Source organism: Piliocolobus tephrosceles, chromosome 7, assembly GCF_002776525.5.
Source record: "Piliocolobus tephrosceles isolate RC106 chromosome 7, ASM277652v3, whole genome shotgun sequence".
Classification (NCBI taxonomy): Eukaryota; Metazoa; Chordata; class Mammalia; order Primates; family Cercopithecidae; genus Piliocolobus; species Piliocolobus tephrosceles.
This window is the reverse complement of record NC_045440.1, coordinates 14,427,312-14,452,195: the sequence shown is the minus strand read 5'-3', so window position 1 is coordinate 14,452,195 and position 24,884 is coordinate 14,427,312. Positions and strand designations below refer to the sequence as shown.

Genomic DNA, 24,884 nt, shown 5'->3' with positions numbered 1-24,884 from the left:
GTGTGAGTATAAATTGGTATCAACATTTTGGAAGGGAAATTATTTTTCTAAAACCTGAAAATGTGCATGCCTTATTATCTATGAATTCACTCTTTCATAATCACCTTAAAAATGTGAATATTAATATGCATCTCTACATAGTGGGAACACACTAAAACACATATGCAAGAATGTTCATAGAAACATCTTTTAAATTAACCCAATGTGAAAAGCAACCTAGAAGTTAATTTACAGTAAAATGGACAAATTAACTTGTATTCATACAATGGAACACTACATAGACTACATAGCAATTGCTATTGTTGAATGAACTACAACAGAATGTCTCAGTAATTCAACTAACTCACCATAGGTTCTTCAAGAAAATTCAAAAAGTAAATGAATTAATGCATGAATAATTCATTCGTAACTCATTCATAATTACTCAAATAGAATGAGTAGTCAGAATTGTGTTTTGTGGTACTTATTTTTATAGAGTATTTTTTTATTCTCGAACTTTGATATTAATGTGCTGCAAACAACATTTTCTCATGCTTGCTCACTTTTCAAAAAATTACACCCTTTATAAAACATAGAATCTGTTGTGCACATATGTGAACCTTGAAACATCATCTTTATTAAGGAATTCTTCAAGCATTTTGAATGCATTCTTTTATGCAACAAGTCGATTGTTCCCTAAGCCCACATGATGTGCCACATAAGTAGCATATAAGAATAATTCTCGGCTGGGCATGGTGGCTCACGTCTATAATTCTAGCACTTTGGGAGGCCCAGGTGGGTGGATCACTTGAGGCCAGGAGTTCAATACCAGCCTGGCCAACATGGTGAAACCCCATCTTTACTACAAATGCAAAAATTAGCCAGGCATGGTAGTGCATGCCTGTAATCCCAGTTACTTGAGAGGCTGAGGCAGGAGAATCGCTTGAACCCAGGAGGCAGAGGTTTCAGTGAGCCATGATCGCACCACTGCACTCTAGCCTGAGTGAGACTCCACCTCAAAAAATCATAATTCTTAGAAACTTTTATTTTTGTGATATGCATTCAGAAAGAAAAGGCAATAACCAACTAGGGCTGTAGTCAAACATTTTCTGGAATGAAGAATTTTTTTTTCTTATGGCCTTAACCAAAAATTCAACTAGGATCTCTCAAAAACTTACTTATTCAGGATGGTCCTAAAATCATCTAATTAAGCACCTACAAAGTGTATTTTCTATTAATATTTCCTGGTACTAAGGGATGATGCTGTATGACACATAAAGCCAAAGGTAAATATCTGGAGTCTTACATTCACTTCAGAAACACATGTAAATGTACAGAATCTACACTGTATTCACCACCATTGGGGGTATGAAAAGGGGAAGAAAAGAAGGAAGAAATGGAGACACTGTAGAGCTCACAGGTTTAAGGGGTTGTTTTAAGATCCTATTTTAAAGTACTGCATAAAAGGGAGATTAAAGTTCAGGATAGATTCATTTCCTATTAACATGGACAGACCCACATAAAACTTCACAAATAGGCTACGGCCTAGGAAAAATTTTATAATAAAATTTTCCTTCGCTATCTGTATATGACCTTGTAAAATTACTTCTCCCTTCTTCTTCCCTCAGGTACCTGACATCCTCTTGCTATCTAACTCATCTATCCCGTCTTCACAGAAGCCATGTAGGGGAGAGTTCAGGTCTCTCTTCCCCAAGGTCCTGAATTTCCTGCTGATGCCTCACATGGATTGCTGCTGCCTTATCCAGTCATCCTATAGCTTGCCCCAAACACCCTCCTGTGCCCCACACTGTTGGTGATGGAGAATCATTGATGATGCATCTACCATTTAGCGATACTCTGCAGAATGTCTTCTGGGCTCTGATTTCAGTCTGGAATGAAGCTCCATCTGTTTTCCAGTATTCAAGGTATCCTCTCAGTTTTTCATGTTCCAAGTTCTTAGCTTTCTTACAGCGGTCATTGATTTTTCCCCCACTTCTGTTTGCACTTATTTGTATCTGGTGTCAGAGGGGGAGACTTCAGCAGTGATCTGTCTGCCATCTTGAATTCAAAGTGTTGTCTGTGCTCCTCGAAAAAGACACAACTAAAAAAGTGGCAAGGTGTAGTGGTTGTGAAAACACCCCTCTCAGATCTGTGACTACAAGAAGTGGAATGACTGAGGTCCAAATTCTCTGTTAGTCACATTCACCTGCATTCACGCAGCGTATGGGCTCCCAGCCAGTGACAGTGACACGGAGGCTTGCTGCTCCAGAAAGATGCAGGGCACCTCTGACCTGTAACTTTTGCCTGATGTTTTCCACAATGGCTTTGCTGAACTTTATTTACAATATCACTGATATCTAAGATGCTCCCATACAGCCTTCCTTTTCTGTCTCCTTCTCTGAGATCCCTCCTCCAACCTTTTCTGGCTCCCTTCCCATTTTTTCTCACTGGCATTTTCCTACTACATTTCTTGTGTAATTTATCCTGTTTCTGTATCTGCTTATCGAGAACTTGGAGAAACACACAAAGACATGAATACATATATACACATATGTTATGTATGAAAACTGAGAGGAATCTAGCATGGAAGTTTGCTGTATTTTGAGCACAGGAACAGGCTGAGGAGTTTGGTAAGGAGTAGTGGGGACCAAAGGTTCACCTACATAGTGGACAGGCAAGCCCGGCTTCTCTACGGCATAAAACTGAAGGCGGAGGAAGAACTCCACTTACGTGAAATGTAAAACACATGGGAACTACTGCCCAGAGTGTAGCTCCATAGAAATGCTTAGCTACAGTGGATGGGAGAGCAACAGCAACACCTCAAACAGAAGCAAAGTCAAATCCCACCCTGGCTCGGTGGCGAATGAATCCATTGTCATTGCAATTGGGATTCTGTGACTACCAGGATAGGATCTGAGTTTAGACTGTACTTCTCGATGACTTGGAGAGAACCACAAGATTTCTAGACAAAAGAGATCAGTAGAAAAAGACAGAGGACTAACATTGCTATCAAAATACGCTTTTAAGCTAAAGTTACAAATCATATTAGGAAAACTGACAGCAAGGAAGACACGATATCAAAAATAAGAAGGTAAGTTTGTTCAAAATGAATTTTTTCTGAAAGTACAATGCCAATTAAGTTTAAAATAAATATGCTTTGCATTTTTAGAAAGATAAAAACATCTGTAAAAATTTTAAAACATGAAAAAATTATAGTAAATACAGGTGTTATATATTTATTTACTGTATAATTTTTAAGGAGATAGGTAAATATAAAAAAGAAAGCATTAAGATTGTACAGAAGATAGACATAGCAGTGCTAATATACATCTAAGAATAGTTTCAGGAAAGGAGAACAGTATTTGAAGAGCTAATGTTAAAGATTTCCAGAATGATAGGAGTCTTGCAGGAACTCACCGAGGAATGAGAAGCATTAAAAAAAATCACGCTGAGACATATCATAGTCTATGAAACATCAAGAGTAAAGAGAGACTGTTAAAAGCTCTCAAGGACAAGTGAGCTTACCAAAAAAACAAAAACCAAAAAACTGAATTATTGAAAGATATCTTATTAGTATGACACAGTCTTCTGGAATACAAGAGATTAGCTTATTCTATGAAGTAACAGAATATAAGTTAGAATGTTTCCATAAAAATTATCATTCAAGAGTCATTGTGATTACTCATTTATGAATATTTAAGCATTTATGAATATTTAAGAAAAACTAAAGTATTTTGCCAAAACACTTAGAGAATGTGCTTTCAGCAATAAGAAAAGTAAATCCGGAGGGAAGGAGTAAAATGCAAGAAGCAAGTGTGAGGGATAATACCATATAAAATGTAAATCAGATGGTATAAAACATAGAGTACGTAAAATTTCATATAAACTATATTTATATTTATTCTACTTGTTTAGTTTTTATATTAAAAATGATATGACTTCAAATTTTATACAGACATTATAAGAAGGGAATGGTAAATAGATAACTAAAGAAAATCCATGTGTTTTCTTGTGTAGCAATACAGTAGTGATACCAATAATAGAAAATTTTCTTTAAAAATACAGTATTAAGCATTACAAGTTACTGCTAGATGAAGGAAAATGCAATATAAAACTTCCAAATCAAGAAAGTGCAAAAAGGGACAATTTAGGAAAAACTGCTGACCTTCTTTCTTTTATGATTTGTTCTTTTCCTTGAGTCAGACTCTTCACTTCCCATCACTTTAAGGCTCCCAGAACTGGGAGTGAGTGAAGTGTTACGGTCTGAATGTTGGCATATCCCCTTGAAATTCATATGTTAAAACCCACTCTGTAAGGTGGTGGTATGAGGAGGTGGGGCTTTGGGAGGTGGTCAGGTTATGAGGATGGAGCCCTCATGAGTGGGATTAGCACCTTTAGATCTGAAAGAGATTGGTTGTCTCTTCTACCATGTTGAGGACATAGCTAGAAGGCTCTGTCTCTGAAGCAGAGAGCTCTCACCAAACACTGAATCTTCAGGCACCTTAATCTTCCCAGCCTCCAGACCTGTGAACAATAAATTTCCACTGTTTACAAATTACCCAATCAAAGGTATTTTGTTGTAACAACCTGAATGAACTAAGACCTAAGATGGGGAGGGAGGCAGAATCCATTCCTATGGTTGCAATTTTACTAATATTTGGGTTTTACAACCGGAAATAAAAATAAAATAAATTAAAATAGTTGATTCGAAATTCTAGAGTCCACTTTAAATGTTTACCTAGCAAGGGAATTGATTTTATAAAGGAGTTGGCACAATGTAAGACATCCTTAGAAAGGAAGGAAAAGTCTGTAATAAACGTATCTGAGCAGAAATCGGAGCTTGACAATTGTATGACATCAAGGTAGACTGGGGACAATGCAACTTCAGAAGCTAGGGAATTAAAACCTGACTTTTATCTTTTAACCTATGTGTACACATCTGCAAAATGTTGAGCAAATGCTATAGTGGTACCATGGGAAACTGTCAATATTGATATAGCCTATGGAAAAAGGGAACTCACAATTTAAAAACAGACTAGCAAACCAACTTCACTATGTCAAAGAATTCCAATTACAATCATTTTTAAGAACTGCCCCATGTGAATATCTATTTGTCATGCCTTTAACTAAGATTATCATCAAGTCTACATCTTTTAATTTAATTATAATTTGTTTGATTTTTAAAAATCATGTAGTCTTTTTTAGTTTCTTGGTCATGCTATCTCAGATCATAACTTACAAAATGATACCATCTTGCTGGAGAGTTCAATCAGTCAGAGCAATATGTTTAATTAAAGTTTCCTTTCTATTTTTCTGTCTTGCTTTAGAAGAAAATTATCTATAGATAATGTTTTTTCTTCATGTAGATTTTCATTACTATATCTTAATCACTGCTGTGTTTTCAGAGTATGTAGACTGTTACCCGGATAAAAAAGCAATTCACTGCCTTCTAGACTCACCTACTTCAAATATAGGTAGTCCTCGCTTTGCATGGTAGTATGGGACAATAAAATAATGAAAGTTGAACATGTGATAAGTAAACTTGGTCATTAAAAAAATGACGATTGTCCCATTAGCTTTAAAATGTTTTGTTCAAACATTAAAAATCCTTTTACTCTCCACTATAAATTTATACAAAAGTTAAAAAATAGTAGTTTAATATACTGTAATTTAAAACATTAGAAACTGAGGACTTAAATGTTTTACTTGCTCTTAAAAAGTTTTCATTGTATAATATATAGTGTAGATGAAGACTTTTATCATGTTTTAGCAATTTGTCATACTCTTTTTCTAAGTCTACTTTAAACAGTGTATACTTTTGCCTTCCAGTTGTGAAATATCCCTCAGAGTTTCTTTAATGTGGTTTTTGTCAGCATCAGTTTCTCTCGAATGTCTTAATTCTTTTTGTTACAACCACTTTGCTAATTTTTTGTTATGTTTGACTTCACTATGGTCCTCTAGCTACATATCTATAGTCTCTTGAAATACGACAATTTTTATATTCCCATCGTCAGTTACTTCTCCTACAACTTCGTTTGCATTTTGTTTGAACTTTGCTTCTAGCATTGTCACTTTTTGTTTCCTGGCTACATTTTTATCTTTCTTGGGCAGGTTCCTCTCTCGGTATTCATTTTAGTAAAATGTCATGTGGGTTTGTCACTGGACAGCAAGGAGGAAATATAACTACATGCTTTGCTGTCTGTACATGAAATTAACAACATACGTTCTGTGACCAATCAACAAAATACTTTGAAAAAAGTGAACATATGTTATTTAATATAGTGACTGTGGACTAAAGAGTTTATATCAAAGTTGTGGCTTATGAAATTACTTACAGTTGAATACACCATGGTAACTGAAATTTAAACCATGCTGTTGAGGAAGTAATATTTAACTAAATGGTGATACATGACAGCCATTCATACGAGATTCGTTCAAAGTGAAGATTACTGGTACAAGAACATTATTAGGTTACAAGTTTAAGGATAGAAAGCAATTTTCCATATCAGGACACATACAAATTCACGATGGCTAATATCAAAAAAGATTTCACAAAATATTAACAAGAATGAGAGAGCTCTTCCACAATAATATGATAAATTCAGAACATAACATAATAAATACATAAAAATCTAAAATGAGAGAAACAAAGTGCACGAAGCAAACCTGTTATAGCTGGAAGAAGAAATAATGAAATCCAATATTCATGGAGATTTCAATATCCTCTTTCAATGATTACAGAATGAAATAGATAGAAAATTGTTAGGAACACTCAAACTATGAAAAAGCTAGACCTAGTTGATATCTATAGAGCACTTTCACCCAATGACAGCAGAATATACATTTTTTAAAAATTTGCCCAGAACATATATGAAATGTGGGGCCATAAAAGAAGTCTCAATACCTTTAAATTTGAAAGTACTGAAATCATAAAAATATGTTTCCTAATAACAATAAGATTGAATTTAAAAACAAAAATGAAAGATATCACTAAAATTCCCACATATTTACAAATTAAACAGCATAACTTTGCATAATCCATAGGTCAAAGAGAACATTATGTCTAAAATTTGAAAATATATTGAATTTAATAAAAATAATAACACAAACATCAAAAAAATGAAGAATGCAGCTAAATTGCCCTTAGAAATAAATGTGTAGCATTAAACATTAGAAAGGAAGAAGAAACTTACTCCAAAAAATGTAGAAAAAAGTAATAATACAGGTAAGACTAGAAATCAATGAAATTGGAAACAGAAAAAATAGGGGAGCCTTTGTGTTGTGCTGCTATAATGGGACACCTGACACTGGGTAATTTATATTTATAATGAACACAAATTTGCTGGGTCACAGTTTTGAAGTCTAGGAAGTTCAAGATCAAGGGGCCAGAAGCTGGCACAGTCTTCTTGCTGTATTATCCCATGATATCCCGACCTACATCTGTTTTGTGCTGCTAGAACAGAGTACCTGAGCCTGAGTAATTTTAAAAGAACAGAGTTTCGTTCTTACAGTTCTGGAGGCTGGGAAGCCCAAGGTCAAAAAGCCACACCTGGTGGAGGCCTTCTTGCTGTGTCATCCTATGGTGGAAAGCAAAAGGGCAAAATACCATGTGCAAGAGGGAACAAGAGAGGGCTGAACTCGCTTTTATAACAAGCCCACTCTTGCAATGAACCCACTCCCACAGTAAGGACATTAATCCATCCATGAGGGTGGAATCCTCGTGACATAATAACCTCTTAAAGGTCCTACCTCTCGACACTATAGCAGTAAGGATTAAGTTTCCAACACTGAAAACTTCCAGAACAGATTCAAGCCATAGCAAGAGGAAATCAATAAAACCAAAAGCTTGTTCCAATACTCTAGCCAAACTAACTAATCTGTATAAAAAGTGGAAACATAAAATATCAATGAGAGAGAAGACATAACTCAATATTCTAAAGGTTTTAAAAAATAGAGAATATCATACCAATATATTTGAATACTTAGAAAACAATAAATTTCATGGAAGACACAAACTAACAAGATTCATACCACTAAAACCATATAACCTGAAAGGCTCTATTTCTATCATAAATATTTAATTTCCAGTTAAAGCTTTTCCACAAAGTAAATTCATTACAGGTATCTACACCATTGAATTCTACAAAACATTTTAGGAGGAAATATACCAATAGAGGTCAAACTATGTCCGAAAATACAAATGGAGAGGACAATTGCCATCTCATTCAATGAAGTCAACATTATTCTGATACCAGAACCAGACAAATACATTACAAAAAAGGTAAACTACAGGTTAATAGTCATCGTAAAACTTATTACAAAAATTCTCAACAAAACATTAGCAAATTTAATCTAGACATAAAAATAACATCGTAACTCAATGGAACTTATCTATGAGTACATGCTTGATTTAAATTTCAAAATTAGACAATATGATTAACAGATTAAAGGTGAAAACCATATTTTCATTTCAATAAATGTGAAAAAAAGCTAAACACAGATTTATGATAAGAATTCCAGGCAAAATTGGAATGCACAGGAAAAATTTCCTTGTTTATAAAAGGTAATTACAAAAAAGAAAGAAACCTATAGCTAAGGCCAGATTTAATAGTGGAACACTTAATTCTTTACCCCTAAGTTTGTTAGCAAGCTAAGTTTTTCATTCTCACAACTTCTATTAAATACCACACTATAGATCATGTGTAGCAAGTAGAAAAATAAAGTGATAAAATGGATATTAGAAAGAAGAAGTATGATTATGTATAGAATACATAATTTCTTGTAGAAAACTTTAGGAAATCTGTGCAAAAATCACTGAACTTTTATGTTAGCAAGGTTATAAGAGTCAAGGTCAATATACAAATATCAAATGTATTTCTATATACTAGCAATGAATGATGTGAAACTAATGAGAAAAAACAGTTTTCACAGTACATCAGAAACAAAAAATTAAAGGAAAATGTTAAAAAATTTAAAAAGGAAAATTAAACAAAGGCTGCACCAAACCTTTCAACTGCAAACTGTAAAGCATTGCTGAGAGAAACTTCAAAAGACCTATATAATTTGTGAGCTATACCATGCTCATCGAGCAGGACACTTAATATTGTTAAGATGCTATTTCCCCCAAATAAGTCTATAGATTTTACAAAATCTAAATCAAAGTTCCAGTAAGCATTTTATAAAATTGACAAGCTTATTCTAAAATGTATATGAAAAAGCAAAGTATTAATAACTAAAATATTCAACTCGTGCTTAAAAACCAACAACACATTTTGCAGAAAACATAACTGTTATAGTGAGATTAAAAAAATGAATGTCCTAGTCTGCTCAGGCCAGCATAACAAATTACCATAGGTTCAATATCTTAACCAAGAGAAAGTTGTACCTCACTTTTTGGAGGCTAGAAATCCAAGACCAGGATACCAGGATGGTTAGGTTCTAATGACAACTCTCTTCCTGGCTTACAGACAACTGTATTCTCGCTGTATTCTCACATGGCAGAGAGAGAGAGATGAAGAGACATCTCTGATCTCTCTTCTTATAAGGGTATCAGTCCCAACATGAGGGCCCCATTCCCTGACCCCATCTAAACCTATTACCTCGCAAAGTCTCCATCTCCAGATACTGTCAGATTGGGGATTAGAGTTAGGGCTGTAACATAAAAGCTTTGGGGGAGACATTATTCAGTCCATAGCAGTAAGCTAAAGTTAATCACAATGTGTATATTAGAAATGTGTACATTAGAAACTTCATTAGCAAAAGTGAATGGTGTCTATTGCATCATTGTTTTAAGCAATGTTTTCATGATCTATGAAAAGGATATTTTGCAGCCTGATTATTTTGAGAGGCATATGTCTTAATATTCATTTGTTCATTTATGTACCTATTTAAACATGTGTTCAACATCACTAAGAGATGCTATGGTGTTGATCTAAGGGCCCAGTCTCTGGAGGTGAGCACACAGGGCCTGAATCCCATATCTGCCACCTAATTGCTGAGTGACCTTGAATAAGCTTTATTAATCTCTCTCTGCCTCAGTTTACTGATTTATACAATGAAAGTGATAATAGCACCTATCTCAAAACTGTTATGAGTATTAAATCAATTGCCACAGAGTGTCAGATATGTATTAGATTAACTAAAAAAAATTCATATTATTAAGTAGTTATGAGCATATACTATAGGCCAGTAATACTATGTGACTGCATATAAACAAAAACACAACTTGAAGCAAAAAAATTTTTGATGACAATTCCTTATCGAAGTTTTTCTCCTCATCATTTTTCACCAGTTGAGTTGCTCATTTATATCTAGATGTTTTTAATATCTTGTGACTGTCAAATATGGACCAAATTTTTGAAAGTTTTAAAACACGTGGCAGGATGTATTGCAAGTAGTTTCCAGAATTGGTAAGAGAAAACAAACATATCAAATTTCCTTATATTTTAAACATACATTTGAAAAACATGTAGCAGATATTTACTGACTTTGCATATTTTGGTCCTAAAATTTTTATCAGTAATGTCATTGAGTATTTTTCTTTTTCTTTTGAGGTTTCTTGATTGTATTTTGTTGTTGTTGAAAAAAAGGCACCGTGGTTCATGCCTGTAATCCTAGCACTTTGGGAGTCCGAGGCGAGCGGATTACTTGAGGCCAGGAGTTTGAGACCAGCCTGGCCAACATGGGAAAACCCCGTCTCTACTAACAATACAAAAATTAGCTGGGCATGGTGGCGGGCACCTGTAATCCAACCTACTGCGGACGCCGAGGCAGGAGAATTAGGAGAATTGCTTGAACCTGGGAGGCGGAGGTTGCAGTGAGCCAGATTGTGCCATTACACTTCAGCATGGGTGACAAGAGCAAAACTCCATCTCAAAAAAAAAAAAAAAAAAGCATTCCGTGATGCATACATGCTGATATTTCCTTCCACCACATTTTGTTGACGTTTTTTACTTTACATTTTAATTCATCTAAAATTTGTTTTGATTTAAGTGATGAGTTATGGTTTTGACTTTGCTATTTTCCATATATGGCTAGCTATTTGTTATCATGCTACTAAAACATCCATATTTCTTCTTTCTTTCTGAAATGAAAAGATGTTTCCAATGTTTAACTATAACAAATGGAGAAGAATGACAACATTTACTGAGATGGGAAAATGCAAAAGAATAAGAATATTTTGAAAGGAGGAGTAGAAATGATATATTTTGAAAATGTTTTATTAAAGATATTAATCATACAAGCAACATTGTCCAGTTAAAAGTTCAAAGCTAACTGTATGGTTTTGATAGTCATCAGGATGTGCATGACTTTTAAAGCCATGGGACCAAGTGATATCTCTAGGAAGTACACACAGTTAGAGAAAAAAAAATGTTTAGAAAGCTTTTCCCTGGGGCTTTCAAGGATCTAAAGCTGTGCTTTTCAGTATGGTAGCCATTAGCTACATGTGGCTATGAAGAACTTGTAATTTGTTAGTCTGAACTGAAATGTGCTAAAAGTGCAAATAACAAACCACTCGATTTAGAAGAACTTAGTATAAAAAACATAATATTAAGTTCATAATCTCATGAAAAACATGTATATTTACTACGTGTTGAAATGGTAATATTCTGGATACATTAAATTAAATAAAATATAGCACTAAAAATAATTTCATGTTACATTTATGGTTCAAATTAAATTTCTATTGGACAGCACTGATCTATAAACCAAAAGAAGACCTATTCGACAAAGTGGGTGATATGATTTGGCTTTGTCCCCACCCAAATCTCAACTTGAATTGTATCTCCTAGAATTCCACCACATTGTAGGAGGGACCCAGCGGGTGAGTGGGTCATTTAATCATGGTTGTCTTTTCTGTGCTGTTCTTGTGATATTGACTAAGTCTCACGAGAGATGATGGGTTTATCAGGGGTTTCCACTTTTGCTTCTTCCACATATTTCTCTTGCCACCACCATGTAAGAAGTGCCTTTTGCCTCCTGCCATGATTCTGAGAACTTCCAGCCATGTGGAACTGTTAAGTCCAATTAGACCTCTTTTTCTTCCCAGTCTCAGGTATGTCTTTATCAGCAGCATGAAAACAGGCTAACACAGTGGGCTAATGAGGAATGAAAGGGAAGTGAGCAAACCAGCAAGAAAATGTGATGTTCTGGAGGTTACATTAAAATTTTAAAACTTTGTCAAAGGGAAAAGATGAATTGGATTAAAAAGTGATTAATTAGGCTGGGCATGGTGGCTCACGCCTGTAATTCCAGCACTTTGGGAGGCCGAGGCGGGCAGATGATGAGGTCAGGAGATCGAGACTATCCTGGCTAACACGATGAAACCCTGTGAAACCCCATCTCCACTGAAAATACCAAAAAAAAAAAAAAAGTAGATGGGCTTGGTGGCAGGCACCTGTAGTCCCAGCTACTCGGGAGGCTGAGGCAGGAGAATGGTATGAACCCAGGAGGCAGAGCTTGCAGTGAGCCAGGATTGTGCCACTGTACTCCAGCCTGAGCAACAGAGTAAGGCTGCGTCTCAAAAAAAAAAAAGTGATAATTAGTCACTGGACTTAAAAGGGTAAGAGTAATTTCAGTGCAATTTTAAGAACAAAAGTCTGTTTAGGAAACAACCCAATGCCCATAACTGGTAAATGGAGAAGCAAAATGTAGTGCATTTGATGCAGGAGAGGCAAACCCCCATATTGGGCCTTAGCTTGAGAGGGTTCCTGGCTTCACCCAGGAAAGAATTAAAGGGCAGGTCAGTGTTAAACGGCCACTTTTACTGTAGTAGCAGTATACAGCATCAGCAGAGGCACTGCTCCTTGCCGAGTAGGGCTGCCACATAGGCAATGTGCCCAGAGCAGAATCTCAGAGGCAATTCTGCAGTCATATTTCTACCCACTTTTAATTATATGCAAATTAAGGTGTAGATTATGCAGAGACTTCTATAAAAAGGATGGTAACTTCCTAGTCATTGGGTTATTGATATGGAAAGGGACAGTAACTTTCAGGTTTTGCCATGGCAATTGTAAACTGACATGACACACTGGTAGGCATGTCTTATGGAAAGCTGTTCCTTCCCTGGCCCTGTTTCAGCTGGTACTTAATCTGGTCCAGTGTCCAAACCTCATCTCTGGAGTTAGGTCCTACCTCCTGAGTAGAGTTCTTTCTACCTCATTTTCATACACTGGGACACTATATAACAATAAAAAGGAGTATATTATGGATATTTGTTTCAACATGAATAATTTTTTTTTTAGTTTTGCTAAGTGAAAAAGAAAGATGAAAAATACTACATAGCTTATAATTTGTTTATATAAAATACCCAGAGAGGGACTTCCTGATCAGAGCTTCCAGCTACTCCAGTCGATGCTCTGTGGCCAACAGAGATTTTAAAACTTCCTGGGACAGAGCTCCTAGAGAGAAGAGTGGGCCACCATCTTTGCTGTTTTGGCAATTTAGCCATACCAGCTTCTTGGTTTTAGAGAGCCCAATCTGACCAAGGGCAGAGCAGTACACAGTACAACAGAGTTGGTCTATGAAATTATGGTTAGATTGCTTCTTTCAGCTGAACCCCAATCCCATTTCTTCTAACTGGGTGAGACCTCCCAACTGGGCTCTCCAGCCACCTCCAACAGGTGTGTTTGGGCTGGCAATAGGTCCATACCTTGGTGGGATGGAGTTCCCAAAGAAGAAGGCAGGCTGCCATCTTTGCTGTTTCACAGGCTTCATTGGTGATACCTGTAAGTACTGGAAAATCCAAGGCAAATTGTGTCTGGAGTTCACCACTAGCAAACCACAGTAGCCCTATGGTAAAGTGGCCTGACTGTTAAAAGAAATAAAAATGCTATCCAAAGCAAAGCAACCTCAAAGATTGAAGGTAGATAAGTCACAAAGACGAGAAAGAATGAGCACAAAAATGCCAAAAACTCAAAAAGGCCAAGTGCCCTGTTTCCTCCAAATGACTGCAACACCTCCCCAGCAAGGGTTTGAGACTGGACTGAGGCTGAGATGGCTGTAATGACAGAAATAGACTTCAGAATGTGGATAAAAATGAACTTTGCTGAGCTAAAGGAGCACAATGATTTAAACCCAATGAAAGGAAGCTAAAAATTATGATAAAACAATGCAGAAGCTGACAGCCAAAATAGCCAATATAGACATAACTGACCTGATGGAACTTAAACACACACTATAAGAACTTCATAATGCAATCACAAGTATCAACAACAGGATAGACCAAGCAGAGGAAAGAATCTCAGAACTTGAAGACTTTCTGAAATAAGACAGGCAGACAAGAATAGAGAAAAAAGAATGAAAGGAAATGAACAAAACCTCCAAGAAATATGAAATTATGCAAAGAGACTGACTCTACAACAGACTGGGATACCTGAAAGAAATGAGGATAATGGAATCAATTTGGAAAACATATTTCAAGATATCATCAAGAACTTCCCTAACCTAGCTGTGCAGGTCAGCATTCAAAATTCAGGAAATGTGGAGAACCCCAGTAAAATACTCCATGAGAAGATCATCCCCAAGACACATAATCATCAAATTCTTCAGAATCAAAATGAAAGAAAAAATGTTAAGGGCAGTCAGAGAGAAAGGCCAGGTCACCTATAAAAGCAAGCCCATAAGCAAGGGAAAAAAAAGATCTTTTTCAGACAAGCAAATGCTGAGGGAATTTGTCACCACCAGACCTGCCTTATAAAAGCTCCTGAAGGAAGCACTAAATATGGAAGGGAAAAAGTATTACCAGCCACTACAAAAACACTCTGAAGTACACAGACCAGTGATACTATAAAGAAACCACACGAACAAGTCTACAAAATAGCCAGCTAGCATCATGATGACAGGATGAAATCCACACATATCAATACTAACCTTAAATGTAAATGAGCTAAAAGCCCCAATTAAAATACAGCGTTGCAAGCTGTATAAAGAATCAAGACCCAGACCAGGCATGGTGGCTCACGCCTGTAATCCCAGCACTTTGGGAGTCCAAGGTGGGCGGATCACGAGGTCAGGAGATTGAGATCATCCTGGCTTACATGGTGAAACCCCATCTCTACTAAAAATCCAAAAAAATTAGCCGGGCATGGTGGTGGGTGCCAGTAGTCCCAGCTACTCGGGAGGCTGAGGCAGGAGAATGGCGTGAACCCAGAACCCGTGAGGCAGAGCTTACAGTGAGTCAAGATTGCGCCACTGCATTCCAGCCTGGGCGACAGAGCGAGACTCTATCTCAAACAAACAAACAAACAAAAGAATCAAGACCCATTGGTATTCTGTCTTTGGGAGACCCATCTCACATGCAAAGATACATATAGACTCAAAATAAAGGGATGGAGGAAAATTTACCAAGCAAATGGCAAACAAAAAAAAGGGATTGCAATCCTAGTTTCTGACAGAACAGACATTAAGCCAAAAAAGATTAAGAAAGACAAAGAAGGGCATTACATAATGGTAAAGGGGTCAATTCAACAAGAAGACCTAACTATACTAAATAAATATGCACTCAACACAGGAGCACCCAGGCTTATAAAGCAAATCCTTAGAGATCTTCAAACAGACTTAGACTGCCACATAATAACAGTGGAGGACTTTAATATCACACTGACAATATTAGACCAATCGTCAAGACAGAAAATTTCCAACGATATTCAGGACCTGAATTCAGCTCTGGAGCATATGGACCTAATAAATATTTACAGAAATCTCCACCCAAAACAACAAAATATACATTCTTTTCATTGCCAGATGGACATACTCTAAAATTGATCACATAATTGAAAGTAAAACACTCCTAAGCAAATGCAAAAGAACTGAAATCATAACAGTCTCTCAGACCACAGCACAGTCAAATTAGAACTCAAGAATAAGAAATTCACTAAAAACCATAAAACTACATGGAAATTGAACAACCCACTCCTAAATGACTTTTGGGTAAATAATGAAATCAAGGCAGAAATCAAGAAGTTATTTGAAACTAATGAGAACAAAGAAACCTATTTGCCGTGGATTTTTCAGTACCTAGAAGTATTACCAATGAAGCCTGTGAAACATCAAACATGGCAGCCTGCCCTTTCCTCTGGGAACTGCATCTTAGCAGGGTATGGACCTGTTGCCATCATGAACATACTTGTAGGAGGTGGCTGGAGACCCAAGTTGGAAGGTCTCACACAGTCAGGAGGAATGGGATTGGGGGCCTGCTGAAACAAGCAATCTAGCCACAATTTCATAGAGCAACTGTGCTGTGCTGGGTACCATTCTGCTCCTGGTCAGCTTGGGTTGTCTGATGCCTGGATGCTGGCATGTACCAGAATCTCTGGGACACAGCTAGGGCAGGGTGAAGATGAAAATTTACAGTACTAAATGCCGACATCAAAAAGCTAGAAAGACGTCAAGTTAACAATCAACATCACAACTAAAAGAACTGGAGAACCAAGAGCAAATAAAACCCAAAGCTTTCAGAAGATAACAAATAACCAAAATCAGAGCTGAAGTGAAGGAGATGGAGACATGAAACACGATTCCAAAGATCAACAAATTCAGGAGTTGATTTTTTTAAGAAAGTAATAACAAAATAGATTGCTAGCTAGCCTAAGCAAAAGAGAGAAGATTCAAATAATCAGAAATGATAATGGGGATATTACCACTCACCCCACAGAAATACAAACAATAATCAGAAAATACTTTAAACACTTCCTATGCATATAAACTAGAAAACTTAGAAGAAATGGATAAATTCCTGGACACATATATCCTCCCAAGGCAGAACCAGGAAGAAATGGAAATGCTGAACAGACCAATAATGAGTTCTGAAATTGAGGCAGTAGTAAATAGCCTGTCAGCCAAAAAAAAGTCCATGGCCAGATGGATTCCCAGCTGAATTCTACCATAAGTACAAAGAAGAACTGGTACTATTCTTACTGAAACTATTCCAAAAAGTTGAAAAGGAGGGATTCCTCCCTAACTCATTCTATGAGGCCAGCATCATCTTAAATGCCAAAACCTGGTAGAGATACAACAAAAAAGACAACTTCAGAGATACAGCAAGAAAAGTCAACTTCAGAGATCCAGTAAAAAAAGACAACCTCAGGCCAATATCCTTACTGAATACAAATACAAAAATCCTCAACAAAGTACTGGCAACCCAATCCAAAAGCACACTAAAAAGCTTCTCCACCATGAACAAGTAGGCTTCATCTCTGGGATGCAAGGTTGGTTCAACATACGGAAATCAATAAAAGTGATCCATCACACAACAGAAGTAATGACAAAAACCACTTGTCATCTCAATGGATGCAAAAAAAGGGCTTTTGATAAAATTCAACATCCCTTCATGTTAAAAACTTTCAATAAACTAGGTATCAAAGGAACATACCTCAAAATAATAAGAGCCATATATGAAAAACCAATAGCCAATATCATACTGAATAGGCAAAAGCTGGAAGCATTCCCTTTGAAAACAGGCATGAGACAAAGATGCCGTTTCTCACCACTCCTTTCAACACAGTATCAGAAGTTCTGACCAGGGCAATCAAACAAGAGAAAGAAATAAAGGTATTCAAATAGGAAGAGAGGAAGTCAAACTATCCTTGTTTGCAGATGACATGATCCTATATCTAGAAAACCCCATCATCTCATCTCAGCCCCAAAGCTGCTTAAGCTGATAAGCAACTTCAGCAAAGTCTCAGAATACAAAAATCGATGTAAGAAACTCGCTAGCATTCCTATAAACCAACAACAGTCAAATTCAGATCCAAATGATGAATTAACTCACATTCACAGTTGCCACGAAAAGAATAGAATACCTAGGAACACAGCTAACAAGGGAACTGAAGGACTACTACAAGGAGAACTACAAACCACTGCTTTGATAGATGATAAATGATAGATGACACAAACAAATAGAAAAACATTCCATGCTCATGTATAGGGAAAATCAATATTGTGAAAATGGCCATATTGCCCCAAGCAATTTATAGATTCAAGTTATTCCCTTTAAACTGCCATTGACATTCTTCACAGAAGTAGAAAAAAAATCATTTTAAAATTTATTTAAAATTTATTCAAGGTAATTCTAAGCAAAAAGAACAAAGTTGGAGACATCACAATACCTACCTAAAGTATTCAACAGGGCTACAGTAACCAAAACAGCATGGTACTGGTATAAGAACAAACACCAATGGAACAGAATAGAGAGCACAGAAATACGACCACACACCTACAACTATCTGGTCTTCAAGAAACTTGAAAAAAATAAGCAACGGGGAAATAAACGGTGCTATGATAACTGGCAAGTCATGTGTAGAAAATTGAAACTGGATCCCTTTCTTACATTATGTACAAAAATTACATCAAGATGGATTAAAGACTTAAATGTAAAACTCAAAACTATAAAAAAAACCTAGAAACAAACCTAGGCAATACCATTTGGGACATAGATATGGTCAAAGATTTCATGAGGAAGATTCCAAAACCAATTGCCAAAAAAGCAAAAATTGACAAATGGGATCTAATTAAACTAAGGAGCTTCTGCACAGCAAAATAAACTATCATCAGAGTGAACAGACAACCTACAGAATGGGAAAAAAATTTTTGCAAACTATGCATCTGACAAAGGTCTAATATCCAGCATCTATGAGGAACTTAAACAAGGAAAAAAAAAAAACAAGAAAAAAACCAAACAATCCCATTAAGGAGTGCACAAAGGACGTGAACAGACACTTCTCAAAAGAAGACATATGTGTAGCCAACATCATACAAAAAAAAGATCAACATCACTGATTTTTTGAAATACAAAATCAAAAACTGATCTTTTGAAATACAAATAAAAACCACAATGAGTCACACCAGTGAGAATGGCTATTACTAAAAAGTAAAAAAAAACATGCTGGCAAGGTGTTGGAGAAAAAGGAACACTTTTACACTGTTGGTGGGAGTATAAATTAGTTAAAGCATTGTAGAAGACACTGTGGCCGTTCCTCAAAGACCTAGAGACAGAAATATCATTCAACCCAAAGATTCCATTACTGAGTATATACTGAAAGGAATATAAATTGTTCAGTTATAAAGACATATGCACTCGTATGTTTATTGCAACACTGTTCCCAGTAGCAAAGACATGACATCAACCTAAATGCCCATTAATGATAGACTGGATAAAGAAAATGTGGCACATACACACCATGGAATACTATGCAGCTATAACGAAAGAACGAGATCATGTCCTTTGCAAGGACATGGATGGAGCTGGAAGACATTATCCTTAGCAAACTAATGCAGGAACAGAAAACCAAATACTGTATGTTCTCACTTATGAATGGGAGCTAAATGGTGAGATCACAAGGACACATAGAGGGAAATAACACACACTGGGGCCCATTGGAGAGTGGAGGATAAGAGGAGAGAGAGGATAAGGAAAGATAACTAGGAGGTATTAGGCTTAATATATGAATAATGAAATGATCTGTACAACAGACCCCCAGGACACAAGTTTACCTATGTAACAAACTTGCACATGTATCCCTGAACTTAAAATAAAACTTTAAAAAACCAGAAAGGACAAATCTATAAAGACAGAAAATTGATTATTGGTTGCTGGGAATGAGTGGGAATGGGAATTAACTGTAAACCAGCAGTTAGAATTACAGAGAGGTAACAGAAATATTCTAAAATTAGATTGTGGTGATGGTTACACAATACAGTAAATTTATTAAAAATCAGATAAATATTTTAAATGGGAATTTTCTAGTATGTAATTTATATGTAATAAGTATGGGTTTTTAAAAAGTATATGGTAAGAGAAACTGGAGTGTGACTATAAAGACTGCTTTTAAAGAATTATTATGGTTGTATTCTGGGTGTCGTGGCTCACACCTGTAATCCCAGCACTTTGGGAGGCCCAGGCGGGCGGATCACGAGGTCAGGAGATCAAGACCTTCTGGCTAACACAGTGAAACCCTGTCTCTACTAAAAATACAAAAAATTAGCCAGGCGTGGTGACAGGTGCCTGTAGTCCCAGCTACTTGGGAGGCTGAGGCAGAGAATGGCGTGAACCCGGGAGGTGGAGCTTGCAGTGACCCGAAATCGTACCAGTGCACTCCAGCCTGGGCAACAGAGCGAGACTCCATTTCAAAATAAATAAATAAATAAATAAAAGAATTATTATGTTGTAAAAGTAAATAGAGAAATAAGTGATCTGTAGAATTTATGTTGTCAGTGGTATAGTTTTTTGTTTTGTTTTATTTAGTTATGAGAAGTTTTACAACTTTTACCTTATGTCCTCTCCAGTTAGGGCATTTTGTAGGGGCACAGGTATTTTTCTAACTATACATATCTCAGGGTTCTTGAATTTCTGCCTTTGTGAAAATATCTGTCTACTTTACAACCAGTAACAACTAGGAAGAGTAAAAAAATCATTGAGTCACAGTAATTTCACTGAGGACTCTGAAGACATTGCTTTACTATTATTTTAGTGTTAAAGCGGAAGTGGAAAATTTGCTTTTTACCTCTTTAATACGTGACTTGATTTTTCAACTGGGTATCCTATAGGATTGCTACTTTTATAGTTAATTACCATTACCAGTAATTAACTATATTGATCTTCATTGACATTCATTTTTTATTCAATACTTCCTCTGGAAATGAACATTACAAACTATAGATTTCTATTTTTAATTTCAAAACACTGAATGTTTTGGCCATTTGATTTGTTCTGTTGTTTTACTTGTTAGGAATACTCATTATCTCTATATTGTGTGTAGTTTTAACTTCTTGCTCTTCATTCATTTATTTTGACCAAATTCTTCTCCCTGTGATTAACTGTGCTATCTGTGGAATGTGTTCATATTTCTCCTCTTTTCTAGAATAGCCTTGATTTTTAAATCATTTTCTCACTGATTTATGGCAGATTACGGTTTGTTGTTTAAAACAACTCTCTTCTTTGAGGTTTTGTATCTCTTGTTTGAGCTCTTGTTTCAGCTAACAGGTTTTCTTTAATTTATTTGATTTGTTGGAGTAATGCTTCTTCATCATATTCACCCATTTTCTTATGAATTTTTTTCATATTCATCTGCCATTTGTTTCCATGTTTCTATCAGTGCTTTTTCTTGTAGTCCTTACATGCATCCATGTTGAACCACTTCCAGATATAACTTACCATTGAATGGGGGATTTTTATGTTAAATATTTATTAAAAGATGGAATGGAGAAGGGGTCAGGAGAGTGAAGTGCCCTTTATATCTCATATGCTTCATTCTGTGTTCTCTAAATTTAACAACAATCAGCTTTAGGTATCACTTTGCAATAGTTTAGTTTTTCTAAACCTCCCTGGCTTTAACTAAAGCTCTGTCTTTCCATGTGTCTTAGTACACTTTTTTTTTTTTTGGCTATAAGAGAATATCATGAATTGGGTAATTTATAAACAATAGAAGTTTATTTGGCTCATGGTTCTGGAGCTGGGAAGTACAAGACTATGGTACTGACATCTGGCAAGGGTCATTCCACAGCAGAAGTATCGCATGGCAAGAGAACATGTGAGAGACAAAGAGAAAAGTGGGGCTAAACTTCCATGATAACAGCATTAATTCATTCATGGGGATAGAGCCTTCATGACCTAATCACTTCTGAAAGCCTCCACCTGTTAACAATGGTACACTGGCAATTAAATTTCAACATGAGATCTGGAGGAGACATTCAAATCACAGCACTGTATTTATTCTTTTTATTTTGCGGGGTATCTTCCACAGACCCTGGCCGACGGATGAAATGAGTACTCAGACATAGGTATGCAGTGTAAGAGCAACTAGGTGACTGCCGAGCTCCAGTGGCCAGAGAGCAGCAGCCCCAACAGCAGCAGCCACAGGAGCTTGCTTTTTATTCAGTGCAGATACAATGCCGAAAACCTGGAGTCCCCACAACCTGTAGGTAATTAACATTCATTGTTCCCCTTTCAGGGAATGTCACGTGCTTGTGCTCCAGGATGATCAAAGGTCAGTTCCTGGTCAACATAAGTTAACAAGCCTGTTTAAGATAAATCCCCACAATACTCCCTTGTACCTACTCCTTGCCCTCTGCCTCCGGGTTATAGAACAGCTGCCTTCAATTATTCTTCCCCGGGGCTTTGCAGAACCTTCCCACCTTTAGCAGGTTTGCATCGTCTCTCTGTAGTTTTTCCCACCACTCTAACTGATCCCTCATATTATTTTCTATTTATTTTATTCTTTTAATTGAGAAAGTCTCTCCACGTCACCTAGGCTGGAGTGCAGTCGCATGATCATACTCACTGCAGCCTTCCACTCCTGGGCTTAAGCAATCCTCCTGTCTCAGGCTCCCAAGTAGGTGGAACTGTAGGTGTACATCACCACACCTGGCAATTTTTTTTTTTTTTTCAGTAGAAATCAGGACTTGCTATGTTACTCAGGTTATTGTTTATTATTTTTATTCCTTGCAAGATCGAGGAGACTGTGTTGTTTATATTATAGTTTTGGTCCCATAGTCTCCACTATCCTATTCCAGCAGCCTGCTTTGCATAAAAATTATTCCTCTTTGTTTCTCACGTTTTAAGTTAGTAATACAAAATAAAGATCTGACATGTGGCAAGCGGCACAACTACTCAGTCAGATTCTTTTTTCCAAGTGAGAGAATTCTGATGGAGCTCATGATGTCTATTTTGGGGTAACTTAATAATTGTGTGTGCCTTCTCTCCATCAAGGAAAAATTTTACTAAAATTCACAATTCTATCTTTAGAGATTGTAATTGGGAGTTATGATTGTTTTCTTATTTTATCAAAGGTGCAGTCATCATTTTATGAAGTTGTTTTCCCTTGATTTTTGAAAGGAGAGAGCTTACTTGTTCCACCATTTTATATTTGAACTACTTAAACTAAGTGTTGTAAATGTTAAATTTAAAATACTTTCAGGAAATTGAAAGGTGAAAATATCTAGAAAAAAATGTGTATGTGAATTTCGACTTATACGGTCGACTTATACGGTCGAAGTAGTGTGTGAACTCTGGACCCAGAGACATGAATTCAGGCCTCTTTTATAGAAGTGCTTTTAAGAATCATGAAATCCCTGAACTTGCATAGAGAGCATTTTGTGAAAAGTAAAGCAAAAAATAAACCAAAAAATGGTTAATGAAATTGGCTGAGAAAGAAGATTCAATGGTATGGGAGAGAAACAAGTTAAAGGAGGAGACATTTTTAATAAGTGATTTTAGGCTCAGTGGTGACTTTAGAACGTTTTCTCTGATAATGAGGATGAAGGCACATTGCAATTGATAGAGAAATCATGTGGTGGTAAGAATGAAAAGGAAAAGGAATGAAATAGATTCAGGAGAATGTCAACTAAAGAAATTTTAATTTTAAAATATTTATTTGCTTTTATGAAGACATTTTCTTTTTTTTTTATTATACTTTAAGTTCTAGGGTACATGTGCGTAACAGGCAGGTTTGTTACATATGTATACTTGTGCCATGTTGGTGTGCTGCACCCATCAACTCGTCAGCACCCATCAACTCATCATTTACATCAGGTATAACTCCCAATGCAATCCCTCCCCCCTCCCCCCTCCCCGTGATAGGCCCCGGTGTATGATGTTCGCCTTCCCGAGTCCAAGTGATGTCATTGTTCAGTTCCCACTTAGGAGTGAGAACATGCAGTGTTTGGTTTTCTGTTCTTGTGATAGTTTGCTGAGAATGATGGTTTCCAGCTGCATCATATATACCCAAAGGATTACAAATCATGCTGCTATAAAGACACATGCACACATATGTTTATTGCGGCACTATTCACAATCGCAAAGACTTGGAATCAACCCATATGTCCATCAGTGACAGACTGGATTAAGAAAATGTGGCACATATACACCATGGAATACTATGCAGCCATAAAAAAGGATGAGTTTGAGTCCTTTGTATGAAGACATTTTCATAAACCAAGGAGAAGGTGCTGGAAGAAGTAGAAAACGGAAAAAAAATCAAAAAAGAAAGCACAGTTGATCGGAAAGACTTATGAGACTACAGAAAGAGGTAGAATTCAGGTCAGAAGGGAATGTGTTTTTATCTCTGAACAGCAGGGGTTGTAGGGATACAGTCACCCTCTGGCGTTAGTGGCAAGCCTGACGAAAGCGTATCTAGGGAAGTGTGCATGTTTGAGTCTGTATCTGGAGGAAAGTCAAGTTTTTCATCTCACTTTTCTCAGGAAGGCATGAAATTTGATATTTTGCTGAGTGTAAAGGAAAAGGGAAGTTCAGTTGGAGCTTGAAGAGATTACCAAATAGCTTAGATTAGATACTGAAGGGCTAAATAACAAGTAAAGATATTGGCCTGTGAAGGGGCCTTAATCACATCGGAAATAATACATTTGTAGTGCAGACCCTGTAACATCTCACATGTCCTTCACTGGCCGCTCTGGAGTAGAAACCAAAAGGTTACATCACAGGTTTGATGAAAATTGGAGATTTGAAGGACAGCACACTCAAAAGATAATGGAAAGTGTGGTGAACCTGTGATCAAGTAGTTCTAATTGTTAAACTTTGTCTCCTGGATTGTCAGGAAGAAGAGGAACCAACACTTGGAGAAAATTTGAAGACCAAGTGATGGATTTCCTACAAGGTAAAGTAATTTATAATTGGTCTTAGGTAAACTTCTGACAAATTGTTTCATTCTCAGTTCCAACAACTGAATCTTAATCTGTGTCCCATGTTGTCTGTCAAACATTTTTAAATGAAGATATACCCTCTGAAATATTATAGGACCACATTTTAAAACTTCATGCTTTTATGTCTAGAATGTGTACACCTGAGTGGTGGTTTTTTAAAATGACAGCGTGACAATTATTTATGAATAGCATTCCCAAATCAGAGGAATTCATATGCAAATATAGTTAAGTTGCACATAGGTGTCCCAGAT

General features: G+C 36.5%; 1 long non-coding RNA gene across 1 annotated transcript in view; it reads left to right on the top strand.

The window, feature by feature from the left end:
* Positions 1-24,587, top strand: part of LOC113224764 — a 240,390-nt gene extending 215,803 nt beyond the window's left edge. The window contains exons 3-4 of the long non-coding RNA XR_003309363.1: positions 1,608-1,904; positions 24,528-24,587. This is a non-coding gene — a long non-coding RNA (uncharacterized LOC113224764). The remainder of the gene's footprint in view (positions 1-1,607; positions 1,905-24,527) is intronic.
* The last annotated feature ends 297 nt before the right edge of the window (positions 24,588-24,884 follow it).